General features: G+C 38.6%; 1 non-coding gene across 1 annotated transcript; it reads right to left on the reverse strand.

Annotated features, from left to right (window-relative positions):
- Positions 1-16,205: 16,205 nt before the first annotated feature.
- LOC148549344 (small nucleolar RNA R71) lies at positions 16,206-16,314 on the reverse strand. Its single transcript, XR_015898068.1, has one exon. It is a non-coding gene; the product is annotated as a small nucleolar RNA R71 (small nucleolar RNA).
- Between the last annotated feature and the right edge of the window lie 2,112 nt (positions 16,315-18,426).

Below are 18,426 nucleotides of genomic sequence, written 5' to 3' on the forward strand. Positions count from 1 at the left end.
GGTCAATGAAGAGGAAATTGTTCTCAATGTGTTGGAGGCTCTACGACATCCTGTTGATTCTGAAGGATGTATGAGGATTTATATGATTGAATCTCTAATTGAAGAGGTGTTTGATGCTGAAGGGCTTGAAGATGTTCTGGAATCCCCTTCTAAGGATGATCTGCTTGAAGTTGATGAGTCACCACCTCAGAGAGAGAAGTGCTACATGCCTCACATTGAGGAAGGGCCTCCGACGCTTGAGTTGAAGCACTTGCTTGCATCCTTGAAGTATGCATTCCTAGGAGACAAAGACACCTATCCGGTGATCATCCATTTCTCTATGAGACAAGAGGAAGATGAGGCGCTACTTCAGATACTTGATGAGCGGATAATTTATACGCTTTTTGACATTGTTTTTAGTATGTTTTTAGTAGGATCTAGTTACTTTTAGGGATGTTTTTAATAGATTTTGTGTTAAATTCACATTTCTGGACTTTACTATGAGTTTATGTGTTTTTCTGTGATTTCAGGTATTTTCTGGCTGAAATTGAGGGACTTGAGCAGAAATCAGATTCAGAGGTTGAAAAAGGACTGCTGATGCTGTTGGATTCTGACCTCCCTGCACTCAAAGTGGATTTTCTGGAGCTACAGAACTCGAAATGGCGCTCTTCCAATTGCGTTGGAAAGTAGACATCCAGGGCTTTCCGGCAATATATAATAGTCCATACTTTAGCCAAGAATTGATGACGTAAACTGGCGTTCAACGCCAGCCTTCTGCCCAAATCTGGCGTCCAGCGCCAGAAAAGGATCCAAAACCAGAGTTGAACGCCCAAACTGGCACAGAAACTGGCGTTCAACTCCACAAATGGCCTCTGCACGTGTAACACTCAAGCCCAAGCCCAAGCACACACCAAGTGGGCCCCGGAAGTGGATTTATGCATCAATTACTTACTCATGTAAACCCTAGTGACTAGTTTATTATAAATAGGACCTCTTACTATTGTATTTGACATCTTTGAACGCCTGGTTCTTAGATCAGAGGGGCTGGCCATCTCGGCCATGCCTGGACCTTCACTTATGTATTTTCAACGGTAGAGTTTCTACACTCCATAGATTAAGGTGTGGAGCTCTGCTGTTCCTCAAAGATTAATGCAAAGTACTACTGTTTTCTATTCAATTCTTCTTATTTCGCTTCTAAGATATCCATTCGCTCCCAAGAACACGATGAAGGTGATGATTATGTGTGACGCTCATCATCCTTCTCCCTTATGAACGCGTGCCTGACAAACACTTCCGTTCTATATGAAATAAGCTAGAATGAATATCTCTTAGATCTCCTAACCAGAATCTTCGTGGCGTAAGCTAGAATGATGGCGGCATTCAAGAGAATCCGGAAGGTCTAAACCTTGTCTGTGGTATTCTGAGTAGGATTCAATGATTGAATGACTGTGACGAGCTTCAAACTCGCGATTGTTGGGCGTTAGTGACAGACGCAAAAGGAGGGTGAATCCTATTCCAGCATGATCGAGAACCGACAGATGAATAGCCGTGCCGTGACAGGGTGCGTGAGCATATGATTCACTGAGAGGAGGGGATGTAGCCACTGACAACGGTGATGCCCTTGCATACAGCCAGCCATGGAAAGGAGTAAGACTGATTGGATGAAGATAGCAGGAAAGCAGAGGTTCAGAGGAACGAAAAGCATCTCCATTCGCTTATCTGAAATCCCTGCCAATGAATCTACATAAGTATCTCTATCCCTTTTATTGTTTATTTTAATCTAATAAAGTATCATGTTTAAATCCACCTGACTGAGATTTACAAGGTGACCATAGCTTGCTTCAAGCCAACAATCTCTGTGGGATCGACCTTTACTCACGTAAGGTATTACTTGGACGACCCAGTGCACTTGCTGGTTAGTTGAATGGAGTTGTGATCACACGTGCCATTACCAGGGATTATTAAGATCCCAATTCATCACACCATGATCTCTTTGGGGTATTTTTGATTTCATACAAATATAAAGAGACTAACTTTGAGGATCACAATTTCGTCCACCAAGTTTTTGGCGCCGTTGCTGGGGATTGTTTGAGTTTGGACAACTGACGGTTCATCTTGTTGCTCAGATTAGGTAATTTTCTCTTTATTTTATTTTCAAAAATTTTTCAAAAACTTTTTCAAAAAATTTTTCTTTGTTTTCGTTTTTCTTCAAATAAATTTTCGAAAAAAAAAATGTTTTCAAAAATAAATTATTCTATGGCTTCAGAATTTTTAAGAATGAATTCTAGTGTTTCATGAAGCATGATTGAAGCCTGGCTGGCTGTAAAGCCATGTCTCAATCCTTATACCCAAGAGAAGAGCTTCTTTATCTTTCTTAGCCAATTGGCTGTTGAATGTAAGGAATGTCAGGCGTGTCATGTCTGAGTTACATACTAAAGCTTGGCTGGCTATTAAGCCATGCCTGACCCTTTGATTGGAGCTTTAGAGCATAAGATTCCTGGAATTCATATTAAAAATTTTGGAATCCTTATTTTTCCTTTTAATTTTCGAAAAATATAAAATAAAAATCCAAAAAATTTAGAAAATCATAAAAATCAAAAATAATTTTCTGTTTCTTGTTTGAGTCTTGAGTCATATCATAAGTTTGGTGTCACTTGCATATGCATCTAGCATTTTTCGAAAATATCATGCATTCATAGTGTTCTTCATGATCTTCAAGTTGTTCTTGGTAAGTCTTCTTGTTTGATCTTGATGATTTTTTGTTTTGTGTCTTTTCATGTTTATCATATGCATTCTTGAATTCTTAGTGCGTAAGCATTAAAGAATTCTAAGTTTGGTGTCTTGCATGTTTTCTTTGCATTAAAAATTTTTCAAAATTATGTTCTTGATGTTCATCTTGACATTCATAGTGTTCTTGGTGTTCATCTTGACATTCATATCATTCATGCATGCATTCATTGTTTTGATCTAAAAATTTCATGCATTGCATAATTTTCATGTTTTTCATAAAAATTTCAAAAATCAAAAAAATATCTTTCCCTTTTTCTCTCATCAAATTCGAAAATTGAGTTGACTTTTTCAAAAATTTTTAAAATCAAGTTGTTTCTTATGAGTCAAATCAAATTTTCAAATTTGAAAATCTTATCTTTTTCAAAATCTTTTTCAAAAATCAAATCTTTTTCAAAATTCTTAGTTATTTTCGAAAATTCCAAAAATATTTTTCAAAAATCTTTTTCTCATTTTAAATCATAATTTTCGAAAATAACTTAAACAATTAATGTTTTGGTTCAAAAATTTGAAGTTTGTTACTTGCTTGTTAAGAAAGATTCAAACTTTAAGTTCTAGAATCATATCTTGTGATTTCTTATGAATCAAGTCATTAATTGTGATTTTAAAAATCAAATCTTTTTCAAAACTAATTTCAATCATATCTTTTCAAAAATATCTTCTTATCTTATCTTTTTCAAAAATATCTTTCCAAAATATCTTTTCTAACTTCCCAACTTCTTATCTTTTCAAAAATTTGTTTCAACTAACTAACTAACTTTTTTGTTTGTTTCTTAACTTTTTCAAAACTACCTAACTAACTCTCTCTCTCTCTAATTTTCGAAAATATCTCCCTCTTTTTCAAAAATTTCTTTTTAATTAACTAATTATTTTTATTTTTTATTTTTATTTCAAAAAAATTTCGAAAAAAAATACTAACAAATTTTCAAAAACCAATTTTCAAAAATCACTAACTCCTTTTCAAAAATAATTTTCGAAAATTCCCACCTTCTCTCTCATCCTATTCTATTTATTCATTCATTAACTAACATCTCTTCCTCACATCATCACCAAATTCGAACCTCCTCTTCTATCTGTGTTCGAATTTCTTCTTCTTTTCTTCTACTAACAATAAAGATCCTCTTTACTGTGGTAAAGAGAATCTCTATTATTATTATTATTATTATCATTTTTCTGGCCATTCTTCCTTGTCATATGAGCAGGAGCAAGGATAAGAACATTCTTGTGGAAGCAGATCCAGAACCTGAAAGGACTCTGAAAAGAAAATTAAGAAAAGCTAAAATACAACAATCCAGAGAAAACCTTTCAGAAATTTTCAAACAGGCAGAGGAGATGGCAGCCGAAAATAATAATAATGTAAGGAAGATGCTTGGTGACTTTACTGCACCTAATTCCAATTTACATGGAAGAAGCATCTCCATTCCTGCCATTGGAGCAAACAACTTTGAGCTGAAACCTCAGTTAGTTTCTCTGATGCAGCAGAACTGCAAGTTTCATGGACTTCCATCCGAAGATCCTTTTTAGTTCTTAACTGAATTCTTGCAGATATGTGATACTGTTAAGACTAATGGAATAGATCCTGAAGTCTACAGGCTCATGCTTTTCCCTTTTGCTGTAAGAGACAGAGCTAGATTGTGGTTGGATTCTCAACCCAAAGACAGCCTGAACTCTTGGGATAAGCTGGTCACGGCTTTCTTAGCCAAGTACTTTCCTCCTCAAAAGCTGAGCAAGCTTAGAGCTGATGTTCAAACCTTCAGACAGAAAGAAGGTGAATCCCTCTATGAAGGTTGGGAAAGATACAAACAGTTGACCAAAAAGTGTCCTTCTGACATGCTTTCAGAATGGACCATCCTGGATATATTCTATGATGGTCTGTCTGAGTTATCTAAGATGTCATTGGATACCTCTGCAAGTGGATCCATTCACCTAAAGAAAACGCCTGCAGAAGCTCAAGAACTCATTGACATGGTTGCTAATAACCAGTTCATGTACACTTCTGAAAGAAATCCTGTGAATAATGGGACGCCTATGAAGAAGGGAGTTCTTGAAGTTGATACTCTGAATGCCATATTGGCTCAGAATAAAATATTGACTCAGCAAGTCAATATGATCTCTCAGAGTCTGCATGGAATGCAAGCTGCATCCAACAGTACTCAAGAAGCATCTTCTGAAGAAGAAGCTTATGATCCTGAGAACCCTGCAATAGCAGAGGTAAATTATTTAGGTGAACCTTATGGAAACACCTATAACTCAACATGGAGAAATCATCCAAATTTCTCATGGAAGGATCAAAAGCCCCAACAAGGCTTTAATAATGGTGGAAGAAACAGGTTTAGCAATAGCAAGCCTTTTCCATCATCAACTCAGCAACAGACAGAGAACTCTGAACAAAATGCTTCTAATTTAGCAAATCTAGTCTCTGATCTATTTAAGGCCACTGTAAGTTTCATGAATGAAACAAGATCTTCCATTAGAAATCTGGAAGCACAAGTGGGCCAGCTGAGTAAAAGGATCACTGAAATCCCTCCTAGTACTCTCCCAAGCAATACAGAAGAGAATCCAAAAGGAGAGTGCAAGGCCATTGACATAAGCGCCATGGCCAAACCTATAAGGAAAGGAGAGGACGTGAATCCCAAGGAGGAAGACCTCCAGGGACGTTCAGTGATCAATAAGGAGCTTCCCTCTGGGGAACCAAAAGACTCTGAGGCTCATCTAGAGACCATAGAGATTCTATTGAACCTCCTTATACCCTTCATGAGCTCTGATGAGTATTCCTCTTCTGAAGAGAATGAGGATGTTACTGAAGAGCAAACTGCCAAGTTTCTTGGTGCAATCATGAAGCTGAATGCCTAATTATTTGGCATTGATGCTTGGGAAGTTGAACCTCCCTTGTTCATCAATGAACTAAGTGATCTGGATCAACTAACATTGCCTCAGAAGAGACAGGATCCTGGAAAGTTCATAATACCCTGTACCATAGGCACCATGATCTTTAAGGCTCTGTGTGACCTTGGTTCAGGAATAAACCTCATGCCCCTCTCTGTAATAGAGAAACTGGAAATCTATGGGGTGCAAGCTGCTAAAATCTCACTGGAGATGGCAGACAGCTCAAGAAAACAGGCTTATGGACAAGTAGAGGACGTGTTAGTAAAGGTTGAAGGCCTTTACATCCCTGCTGATTTCATAGTCCTGGATACTGGAAAGGAAGAGGATGAATCCATCATCCTAGGAAGACCTTTCCTAGCCACAGCAAGAGCTGTGATTGATGTTGACAGAGGTGAAATAGTCCTTCAATGGAATGAGAACTCCCTTGTATTCAAAACTCAAGGATCTCCCTCTGCAACCATGGAGAGGAAGCAGAAAAAGCTTCTCTCAAAGCAGAGTCAACCAGAGCCCCCACAGTCAAACTCTAAGTTTGGTGTTGGGAGGCCACAACCAAACTCTAAGTTTGGTGTTGAACTCCCATATCCAAACTCTAAGTTTGGTGTTGGAGAGTCTCAACAAAGCTCTGCACATCTGTGAGGCTCCATGAGAGCCCACTGTCAAGCTATTGACATTAAAGAAGCGCTTGTTGGGAGGCAACCCAATGTTTCTCTAATTTTTATTATTTTTCATGTTTTCTTAGGTTCATGATCATGTGGAGTCACAAAATAAACAAAAAAATCAAAAACGGAATCAAAAACAGCAGAAGAAAAATCACACCCTGGAGGAGCATCTGTCTGGCGTTCAAACGCCAGAACAGAGCATAGTTCTGGCGCTGAACGCCCAGAATGGGAGCATCCTGGCGCTGAACGCCCAGAACAAGCATGGTTCTGGCGTTCAATGCCAGAAATGGCAGCAAAGGGGCGTTGAACGCCCAAAATGGGCACCAACCTGGCGCTGAACGCCCAGAGTTGTGTGCAAGGGCATTTTGCATGCCTAAATTGGTGCAGGGATGTAAATGCCTTGACACCTCAAGATCTGTGGACCTCACAGGATCACCTCAGGATCTGTGGACCCCACAGGATCCCCACCTACCTCCACTCACTCTCTTCTCTCTTCTCAATCATCCTCTATTCCCAATAAACACTCTTCCCTATTAACTCTTTACCACTCACATCCAAACACCCACTTTCCTTCAAAATTCAACATCTCTTTCCCACCCAATCCCACCCATATGGCCGAATACACATCTCCCTCCATCTCCTCCATATCTTCTTCTTATTCTTCTATTCTTTCCTCTTTTGCTCGAGGACGAGCAACATTCTAAGTTTGGTGTGGTAAAAGCATAGCTTTTTTTTGTTTTTTCCATAACCATTGATGGCACCTAAGGCCAGAGAAACCTCTAGAAAGAGGAAAGGAAAGACAAAAGCTTCCATCAAGGGTCTATAGCTCAGTGGTAGAACATTTGACTGCAAATCAAGAGATCCCTGAGATACCTCAGGGGATACATTTTCTTCCACACAATTATTGGAAGTAACTAAGGGTGGAACATCAAGAGAAATCCATCATCCTTCATGAAATCAGAGAAGATCTAAAAGCAATGAAGGAGGAGCAGCAAAGACAAGGAAGAGACATAGAAGAGCTCAAGGACATCACTAAGGTGGACTCATTCCTTGTTCTTACTTTCTCTGTTTTTTATTTTCTATGTTATGTGCTTATCTATGTTTGTGTCTTCATTACATGATCATTAGTAGTAGTAACTATGTCTTAAAGTTATAAATGTCCTATGAATCCATCACCTCTCTTAAATGAAAAATGTTTTAATTCAAAAGAACAAGAAGTACATAAGTTTCGAATTTATCCTTGAATTTAGTTTAATTATATTGATGTGGTGACAATGCTTCTTGTTTTCTGAATGAATGCTTGAACAGTGCATATGTCTTTTGAAGTTGTTGTTTAAGAATGTTAAATATGTTGGCTCTTGAAAGAATGATGACTAGGAGACATGTTATTTGATAATCTGAAAAATCATAAAAATGATTCTTGAAGCAAGAAAAAGCAGCAAAGAACAAAGCTTGCAGAAAAAAAAAAGAAGAAAAAAATAGGCGAAAAAAAAAATAAAAAAAATATAGAAAGAAAAAGAAAAAGCAAGCAGAAAAAGCCAATAACCCTTAAAACCAAAAGGCAAGGGAAATAAAAAGGATCCCAAGGCTTTGAGCATCAGTGGATAGGAGGGCCTAAAGGAATAAAATCCTGGTCTAAGCGGCTAAACCAAGCTGTCCCTAACCATGTGCTTGTGGCGTGTAGGTGTCAAGTGAAAACTTGAGACTGAGCGGTTAAAGTCAAGGTCCAAAGCAAAAAAAAAGAGTGTGCTTAAGAACCCTGGACACCTCTAATTGGGGACTTTAGCAAAGCTGAGTCACAATCTGAAAGGGTTCACCCAATTATGTGTCTGTGGCATTTATGTATCCGGTGGTAATACTGGAAAACAAAGTGCTTAGGGCCACGGCCAAGACTCATAAAGAAGCTGTGTTCAAGAATCATCATACTGAACTAGGAGAGTCAATAACACTATTCGAAATCTGAAGTTCCTATAGATGCCAATCATTCTGAACCTCAATGGATAAAGTGAGATGCCAAAACTATTCAAGAGGCAAAAAGCTATAAGTCCCGTTCATATGATTGAAGCTCTGTTTCATTGATAGTTTGGAATTTATAGTATATTCTATTCTTTTTATCCTATTTCGATTTTTAGTTTCTTGGGGACAAGCAACAATTTAAGTTTGGTGTTGTGATGAGCGGATAATTTATACGCTTTTTGACATTGTTTTTAGTATGTTTTTAGTAGGATCTAGTTACTTTTAGGGATGTTTTTAATAGATTTTGTGTTAAATTCACATTTCTGGACTTTACTATGAGTTTGTGTGTTTTTCTGTGATTTCAGGTATTTTCTGGCTGAAATTGAGGGACTTGAGCAGAAATCAGATTCAGAGGTTGAAAAAGGACTGCTGATGCTGTTGGATTCTGACCTCCCTGCACTCAAAGTGGATTTTCTGGAGCTACAGAACTCGAAATGGCGCGCTTCCAATTGCGTTGGAAAGTAGACATCCAGGGCTTTCCGGCAATATATAATAGTCCATACTTTAGCCAAGAATTGACGACGTAAACTGGCGTTCAACTCCAGCCTTCTGCCCAAATCTGGCGTCCAGCGCCAGAAAAGGATCCAAAACCAGAGTTGAACGCCCAAACTGGCACAGAAACTGGCGTTCAACTCCACAAATGGCCTCTGCACGTGTAACACTCAAGCCCAAGCCCAAGCACACACCAAGTGGGCCCCGGAAGTGGATTTATGCATCAATTACTTACTCATGTAAACCCTAGTGACTAGTTTATTATAAATAGGACCTCTTACTATTGTATTTGACATCTTTGAACGCCTGGTTCTTAGATCAGAGGGGCTGGCCATCTCGGCCATGCCTGGACCTTCACTTATGTATTTTCAACGGTAGAGTTTCTACACTCCATAGATTAAGGTGTGGAGCTCTGCTGTTCCTCAAAGATTAATGCAAAGTACTACTGTTTTCTATTCAATTCTTCTTATTTCGCTTCTAAGATATCCATTCGCTCCCAAGAACACGATGAAGGTGATGATTATGTGTGACGCTCATCATCCTTCTCCCTTATGAACGCGTGCCTGACAAACACTTCCGTTCTATATGAAATAAGCTAGAATGAATATCTCTTAGATCTCCTAACTAGAATCTTCGTGGCGTAAGCTAGAATGATGGCGGCATTCAAGAGAATCCGGAAGGTCTAAACCTTGTCTGTGGTATTCTGAGTAGGATTCAATGATTGAATGACTGTGACGAGCTTCAAACTCGCGATTGTTGGGCGTTAGTGACAGACGCAAAAGGAGGGTGAATCCTATTCCAGCATGATCGAGAACCGACAGATGAATAGCCGTGCCGTGACAGGGTGCGTGAGCATATGATTCACTGAGAGGAGGGGATGTAGCCACTGACAACGGTGATGCCCTTGCATACAGCCAGCCATGGAAAGGAGTAAGACTGATTGGATGAAGATAGCAGGAAAGCAGAGGTTCAGAGGAATGAAAAGCATCTCCATTCGCTTATCTGAAATCCCTGCCAATGAATCTACATAAGTATCTCTATCCCTTTTATTGTTTATTTTAATCTAATAAAGTATCATGTTTAAATCCGCCTGACTGAGATTTACAAGGTAACCATAGCTTGCTTCAAGCCAACAATCTCTGTGGGATCGACCCTTACTCACGTAAGGTATTACTTGGACGACCCAGTGCACTTGCTGGTTAGTTGAATGGAGTTGTGATCACACGTGCCATTACCAGGGATTATTAAGATCCCAATTCATCACACCATGATCTCTTTGGGGTATTTTTGATTTCATACAAATATAAAGAGACTAACTTTGAGGATCACAATTTCGTCCACCAATACTAAAGAGTCATAAAACGGCTCTCGGATGGACCATCAGTGACTTAAAAGGGATCAGTCCAACAAAATGCATACACAAGATATTACTTGATGATGATGCTAAACCAGTTGTGCAACTACAGAGACGACTGAATCCAACCATGAAAGAGGTGGTCAAGAAAGAAGTGATGAAGCTCTGGGAAGCCGGGATCATTTACCCTATCTCTTATAGCCCATGGGTAAGTCCTGTATAGGTGGTTCCTGAGAAAGGCCGGATGACAGTGATCTAGAATGAAAAAAAATGAGCTTATTCCCACAAGAATCGTCACAGGGTGGCGCATGTGTATTGACTATAGGAGGCTCAACAATGCTACACAGAAGGATTACTTTCCCTTGCCTTTCATTGATCGGGTGCTTGAGAGGCTATCCGGTCATGCTTTCTACTGTTTCTTGGATGGATACTTCGGCAATAATCAAATTGCTGTAGACCCTCAAGACTAGGAGAAGACGGCATTCACATGTCCTTTTGGAGTGTTTGCTTACCGGAGGATGCCGTTTGGACTCTGTAATGCCCCAGCAACTTTTCAGAGGTGTATGCTCTTTATTTTCTCAGACATGGTTGAAAAGTTCATTGAGGTATTTATGGATGACTTCTCTGTTTTTGGTGATTCTTTTAATTCTTGCCTTAAGCATCTAACCTTAGTTTTGAAACGGTGTCAAGAAACAAACCTTATTTTAAACTGGGAGAAATGCCATTTTATCTTAACTGAGGGTATTGTTCTTGGTCACCGGATTTCAAACAAAGGAACAGAGGTTGATAAAGCTGAGGTGGAGGTAATTGAAAAATTACCAACACCCAATAATTTAAGGCAATAAGGAGTTTCTTAGGACATACATGATTCTACAGGAGGTTTACAAAGAATTTTTCTAAGATTGCTAAACTTCTGAGCAGCCTTTTGGTTGCTGACACTCCTTTTGTTTTTGACAATAACTGTATGCATGCCTTTGCAACTCTAAAAGCAAAGCTTGTCTCTGCACCCATCATAGCCCTTTCCAACTGGGAATTGCCATTTGAACTAATGTGTGATACCAGTGATTATGCTATAGGGGCTGTCTTGGGGCAGAGGCGAGACAAGCTTATGCACGTCATGTACTATACTAGTCATATTTTGAATGACATGCAAAAGACTTACACCATTACAGAGAGGGAATTACTGGCTGTTATCTATGCAATTGATAAATTTAGAACCTATTTAACTGATTCCAAGGTTATTGTTTACACAGGCCATGCTACTCTTAAATACCTTCTAACCAAGAAAGATTCTAAACCAAGATTGATCAGGTGAGTGCTACTTCTTCAAGAGTTTGACATTGAGATTAGAGACAAGAAGGGGTTAGAAAATCAAGTAGCTGATCATCTATCCAGGATTGAACATGAAGAAGAACCATTACCCCTCACTGCTATGACTGAGACATTCCCGGACGAGCAACTATTCATGATTCAAACGGCTCCATGGTTTGCAGACATTGCTAACCACAAGGCCATGAGGTTCATCCCCAAGGTGTACACTAACCACAAGTTAGAAAACTTTTGAATGATGTGAAACACTACTTGTGGGATGAACCTTACCTCTTTAAGAGATGCTCAGATGGAATGATCCGGCGGTGTGTCTCAGATGAGGAAGCACAGCAGATCCTCTGGCATTGTCACGATTTTGAGTATGGAGGCCACTTTTGGGGTGAAAGGACAACCACCAAGGTCCTTCAGAGCAGTTTTTACTGGCCAACTCTCTTCTGAGACTCAAGAGAATTTGTAAGAAACTGTGATAGGTGTCAGAGAGCCGGAAATCTCCCTTATAATCATGAGATGCCACAGTAGGAGATTCTAGAGATTGAGTTCTTTGATGTATGGAAAATTGATTTCATGGGACCCTTCCCCCTTCATACTCAAATACCTACATCTTGGTGGCAGTGGATTATGTGTCCAAGTGGGTTGAAGTAGTGGCACTACCCACAAACGATGCAAGAGTTGTGCTGAATTTTTTGCAAAAATACATTTTTAGCTGATTTGGGGTCCCTAAGACACTGATCAGTGATGGAGGAAGCCACTTCTACAATAAATAATTTGATTCACTCCTGCAAAGGTATGGAGTCTGTCATAAAGTGACAACACCCTATCACCCTCAAACAAGTGGACAGGCTGAGGTTTTCAACAGGGAACTCAAGAGGATATTAGAGAGGACAATGAGTACTTCAAGGAAGGACTGGGCATGGAACTTGATGATACTCTCTGGGCGTACCGAACAACTTTCAAAACCCTATTGGAATGTCTCCTAACCAGTTAGTCTATGGAAAGGTGAGTCATTTGCCAGTGGAGCCAGAACACAGAGCATATTGGGTAACAAAGTTCCTAAATTTTGATGCCAAGGCTGCAAGAGAAAAAAGGCTTCCCCAGTTGAATGAGCTTGATAAATTCAGACACTCTACTTATGAGAATGCCAAGCTCTACAAGGAAAAGACCAAGAAGTGGCATGATAAAAGGATAGTTTCAAGAGTATTTAAGCTATGCTAGAAGGTTTTACTATTCAACTCCCAGCTCAAGGTCTTTCCTGGGAAGCTCAAGTCTAGGTGGTCAAGACCTTTTGTGGTCACTGGAGTATGTCATGTGGAACTTGATGAGCGAATATTTTATATGCTTTTTCGCATCATTTTCATATAGCTGTCATTATATTTTGTTTAAGTTTTATTATGTTTTCTCAAGTTTTAGTGAAAAATTCACATTTTTGGATTCTAATTTGAGTTTGTGTGTACCTGAAATTGAGGAGCTTGAGCAGAAGTCTGATTCAGAGACAGAGAAAGCACTGTAGATGCTGTTAGGATCTGATCTCCGTGCACTCAAAGGAGCTTTTCTGGAGCTATAGAAGTCCAAATGGCTATCAAAATCTAACATCCAGGGCTTTCCAGAAATATATAATAGTCTACACTTTGCTTCAAAAATGAAGGCCCAAAACTGGCGTTCAACGCCAGCCACCATCCCCATTCCTGGCGTTCAACGCCCACAAGGGGGTGGTTGACGTCCAATGCCCAAAAGGGGGTCCCTAGCCAGTGTTCAATGCCCCCAAGGAGTCCTAGCTCGTGGGAGACACTCAAGCTTAGCCCAAACACTCACCAAGTGGGCCCCTGAAGTGGATTTTTGCACTACAAGGCTAGTTTATCTTATTTTCTGTAATCCTTAGTTATTAGACTAGTATATATAGAACAAAAATCACCCTTGTTAGAGAGCTTTTCCCATTCGAACCTTTCTTTGTATTTTTCAGTCAATATGAGTCACTAACCTCCTAAGGTTAAGGTTAGGAGCTCTAGTGAGTTTCATGGGTCAATAATATTACTGTTCTTTCTCAATATATTTGATTCTATTCTCTTATGCATTCTTGTTCTTCATCTTATGAATTGAGGGTGACCCGTGACAATCATCCTTATTCTATTTGGGTTCCGTGCGAGTCCTGGCCCGGATAGCATTGAACCAAAGCTAGAGATTGCATTGCAGATTCCAATAGAGCATCTGAGCAACTTTGGATACGTGACAAGAAATCTCGTTGACTATGGGTGTGTGAGGTCTCTGTGGCATTAAGGCTAGAGTCAGAAAAGTAGCACTTTCTGATCTGGAAGATCTGCCTTGTCTGTGGCACCTTGAGTAGGATCGTGAAGAGGAGTGGATTGCTTAGGGCTTTATCTTCTGCTACAGTGAGAAACCTAGAGGTGGTTTGATGAGAGGACATGAGTCATCTTAACGTGGTGGATTGCTGCAGTGGAGGAGGTTAACTTGATGAGAGGACATGAGTTAATCACTTACGGCTGCCATTGAAGGAATCAAAAGGTTATTGAAGAAGACAGTAAGAAAAGTTAATCCGGAAAGACAAAGCATCTCCGAAGCCTCAACCGTTCTATCACCATTGATTTCACATTTATCTAGTAACGTTCTATTTATTTTATGCGTTTTCCATGACAAACTCTATTTTCTATCCACCTAACCAAGACCTGTAAGATAACCACTGCTTGCTCAAACCAACAATCTCCATGGGATCGACCCTCACTCACCTGAGGTATTACTTGGATGACCCGGTATACTTGCCAGTCTATCTGTGCGAAATATGCGGAGCCAGTTTCATGCACAAAGTTTTTGGCACCGTTGCTGGGGATTGTTCGGATTTGACAAACTACCGGATTATCTTGTTACTTAAGAATAGGTACTTTTTACTATTTTGTTTGTGTCTTTTGTTTTCTTTTTCAAAAAAAAAATTAAAAAATTTTTCAAAAATCTTTACTTTTCTTTATTGATCTTTATCTTTTGTTTGAGTCTTTGTTCTTGTTCTTGTTAAAGTTTTGAACTTTCTTGCTTTCTTTTCAAAATAATTTCAAAAATAGTGTCTTTTGTTTGAGTCTAGTATCAATTCTTAAGTTTGGTGTCCCTTGTGTGTTTATTTTTTTTTTAATTTTCAAATTGTTTTTTGTGTTCTTTCTTGGTATTCAAGTTATTCTTGTTTATTTTCTTGTTTTGATCTTAAAAGTTTTAAGTTTGGTGTCTTTTAGTATTTTTCTTTGTTAATTTTAGAAAAAAAATTAGTGTCTTGATCTAAAAATTTTAAGTTTGGTATCATTTTGTTGTTTTTTTCTTTCTTCATTAATTCAAAAAATTCAAAAAAATATCTTTTTTATCTTTATTTCAAAAATATTTTCGAAAATTACAAAAAAAAATTTCAAATTTTAATTTCAAATCATCATCTTATCTTATCTTACTTTCAAATTTTAAATTTCAAATAACATTTTAAAATATTTTCAAATCTTTTCTTTTAAATTTGATTCTTTCTTATCTTATCTTTCTTTTAAATTTTAAAATTCAAAACTTTTTGAAATCACTATCTTATCTTTCTATCTTTCTTTAAAACTCAAAAAATCTTATCTTATCTTATTTCAATTTCAAAATTTTAAAACTCAATTTCAAAATTTCAAATTTAAAATTCAAATTTCAAATTTCAAAATCAAATCTTTTCAAAAATCAAATCTTTTTCAAATTCTTATCTTATCTTTTCTAATTTTAAATTTCAAAATTAAATCTTTTTCTAATCTTCTATCTTATCTTGTTTTCAAATTTTTCTTAATTGGTTACTTGTTTTATCTTTCTATCTTTTTCAAAACTTCCTAACAAATTCCTTTCTCTTCTATTTTTCGAAAACTTCTCTTCTATTTCTCTCTCTTCTTTTTCGAAAACCACTTTCTAATTTTCAAATATTTTAATTAATTAACTTTTCATTTTCTATTTAATTAATAAATAAAATAAAAACAAAAATATTTTACTTCTAGTTTCTCTTTTTACTTCTAATTTTCGAATTCTTTACCCCCTTTATTTGAATTTTTCTTCTCTTCTCTCTATCTTCATTCTTCTTTCTTCTTCACATCTCACAGGGAGTTCTCTATTCTTTGACATAAAGCTCCCATTCTTCTTCTTTCTTGTTTATGAGCAGGAACAAGGATAAAGAACATCTCTTTGATCTTGATCCTGAACTTGAGAGGACCCTAAGGAAGTGTTTGAAATAATTTAAAGCACAACATTCCGAAAGAGACCTCACAGAACTTTTTGAACAAGAAACTGAGAGTACAGACAAGGCAGCTGAACCGAACAATGAAGGAGATGCAAGGAAAGTTCTTGGTAATTTTATTGCACCAACTTCTGACCTCTATTGCAGAATTATCTCTATACCTACCATTAGAGCTAATAACTTTGAGCTAAAGCCTCAGTTAGTTTCTCTAATACAACAGAATTGCAAGTTCCATGGACTTCTATTAGAAGATCCACACCAGTTCCTATCTGAATTCTTGCAAATCTGTAACATTGTTAAGACTAATGGAGTGGATCCTTAGGTCTATAGGCTTATGATTTTTCCTTTTGCTATTAGAGACAGAGCTAGAATATGGTTGGATTCTCAACCAAAGAAAAGCCTAGACTCTTGGGAAAAGTTAGTCAATGCTTTCTTGGCCAAGTTCTTTCCACCTCAAAAGATGAGCAAGCTCAGGGTAGAAGTTTAAACTTTCAAACAGAAAGAGCGTGAATCCCTCTATGAAGCTTGGGAAAGATACAAGCAACTGATCAGTAGATGTCCTTCTAACATGCTCTCAGAATGGTCTATCCTAGGTATTTTCTATGATGGTCTATCTGAGATATCCAAGATGTCGTTGGATCATTCTGCTGGTGGATCACTCCACTTAAAGAAAATGCCTGCAGAGGCATAGGAACTCATTAAAATGGTTGCAAAAAACTAATTCATATACACTTCTGAGAGGAACCTTGTGAACAATGGGGTAGCTCAGAAGAAAGGAGTTGTAGAGGTTGATACTCTGAATGCCATATTGGCTCAGAACAAGAACTTGACCCAACAGGTCAATATGATCTCTTAGCATTTGACTGGAATGCAAGCTGCAACTGGCAGTACTCAAGACACCTCTTGTGAAGGAGATGCATATGATCCAGATCAACCTTCACTGGAGGAGGTGAATTACATGGGAGAACCCTATGGAAACACCTACAACCCCTCATGGAGGAATCATCCTAACCTCTCATGGAAGGATCAACAGAAGCCTCAGCAAGGCTTCAACAATAATCAAGGTGGAAGAACCCAGAATATGTTCAACAACAGACCACCATTCCCATCTTTTTAGCAACAGATGGAGACTTCTAAGCAGTGTCTTTCTGACTTAGCAACCATAGTCTCTGAACTCTCTAAGACCACTCACAGTTTCATAATAGAAACTAGGTCCTCCATCAGAAATCTAGAGGTGCAAGTTAGTCAGCTGAGCAAGAAGATCCCTAGACCCCTCCTAACACTCTTCCTAGTTACACTGAGGTTAACCTAAGAGAAGAGTGCAAGGCCATCACTATAAAAGTGGAGGCCAAATTTTAAGGGGATGAAGTGGCGTTGAACACCAATAAGGAAGTCCTTACTAGGCGTTCAACGCCCAAAGCAGAGCCATCACTGGCGTTCAACGCTAGTAAGGAGGTCCTTATTGGGCGTTCAACACCCAAGGTAGCACAAAAGCTGGCGTTAAACGCCAGCAAGGGAACACAAGTCCTGGCATTGAATGCCATAATAGGGGTAGTTGGCAATCCTAAGCCCACTGAGAACTTCCCTATTGAAGAACTGATAGAACCCAAGGTTCATGAGGAGCCCATTGAAATTTCCTTGAATGCTTGGTTGAAGATCATAGAATCAAAAGAGTATTCTTCCTTTGATGAGGAAGAAGAAACTAGGGAACAGCAAATTGCTCGGTACCTAGGAATTCTGATGAAGCTGAATGCCAAGTTGTTTGGCACAGAAACAATGGAGAAAGAACCTCCAGTGCTCACCAAGGAACTCAATGCCTTGGTTTAGCAGAAACTACCTCAAAAGCTTCCGATCCCGGATGCTTCCTAATTCCCTGTACCATAGGCACCATTACCTTTAATGAGGCTCTATGTGACCTAGGGTCAAGCATAAACCTTATGCCACTCTCTGTAATGGAGAAGTTGGGAATGTTTGAGGTGCAAGCTGCAAGAATCTCACTAGAGATGGCAGACAAGTCAACGAAAAAGGCTTATGGTTTGGTAGAGAATGTCTTAGTTAAGGTTGAGAACCTTTACATCCCTGTAGATTTTATAATCTTGAACACTGGGGAGGAAGAGGATGAATTCATCATCCTTGAAAGACCCTTCCTAGCCACTACCAATGCCATCATTGATGTAGCAAAGGGAGAATTGATTCTACAGTTATGGGAGGACCACATCTTATTCAAGATGCATAACCCCAACTCTCCCTCTGAGAAAAGAGAAACAGTTATGCAATACCTAGTGTCCCAACCCCCTCTCTCAGTGCAGAGCTATACAGAACTCCCAAACACCAACTCTAAGTTTGGTGTTGGGCAGCCATTATTAAGCACTAAAAACACTGGTACTAAAAAGAAAGTACCTAAAGGCTGGAGGGACAGAAAGATCCCCACTGAAGGCCTCTCACCTGGCATGAGAGTTGTCTTCACTGACAACCGAGTCATTCCACATACTATTAACAGGATCCTATCTCTGGAACATGTGGAATTTATCCATAATAGCACAAGCAAGAAGTTTACTGTAAGGGATAAAATTCTGAGCCCCTATCCATCTTCGTAAGGAGCTAACCGTCAAGCTAGTGACGTTAAAGAAGCGCTTGTTGGGAGGCAACCCAATCCTAATTAAAGTTATTTCTGTTTTTTTATTAAG

This window comes from Arachis ipaensis, chromosome B8 (assembly GCF_059453495.1).
Source record: "Arachis ipaensis isolate K30076 ecotype BB chromosome B8, ASM5945349v1, whole genome shotgun sequence".
NCBI classification, from domain to species: Eukaryota; Viridiplantae; Streptophyta; class Magnoliopsida; order Fabales; family Fabaceae; genus Arachis; species Arachis ipaensis.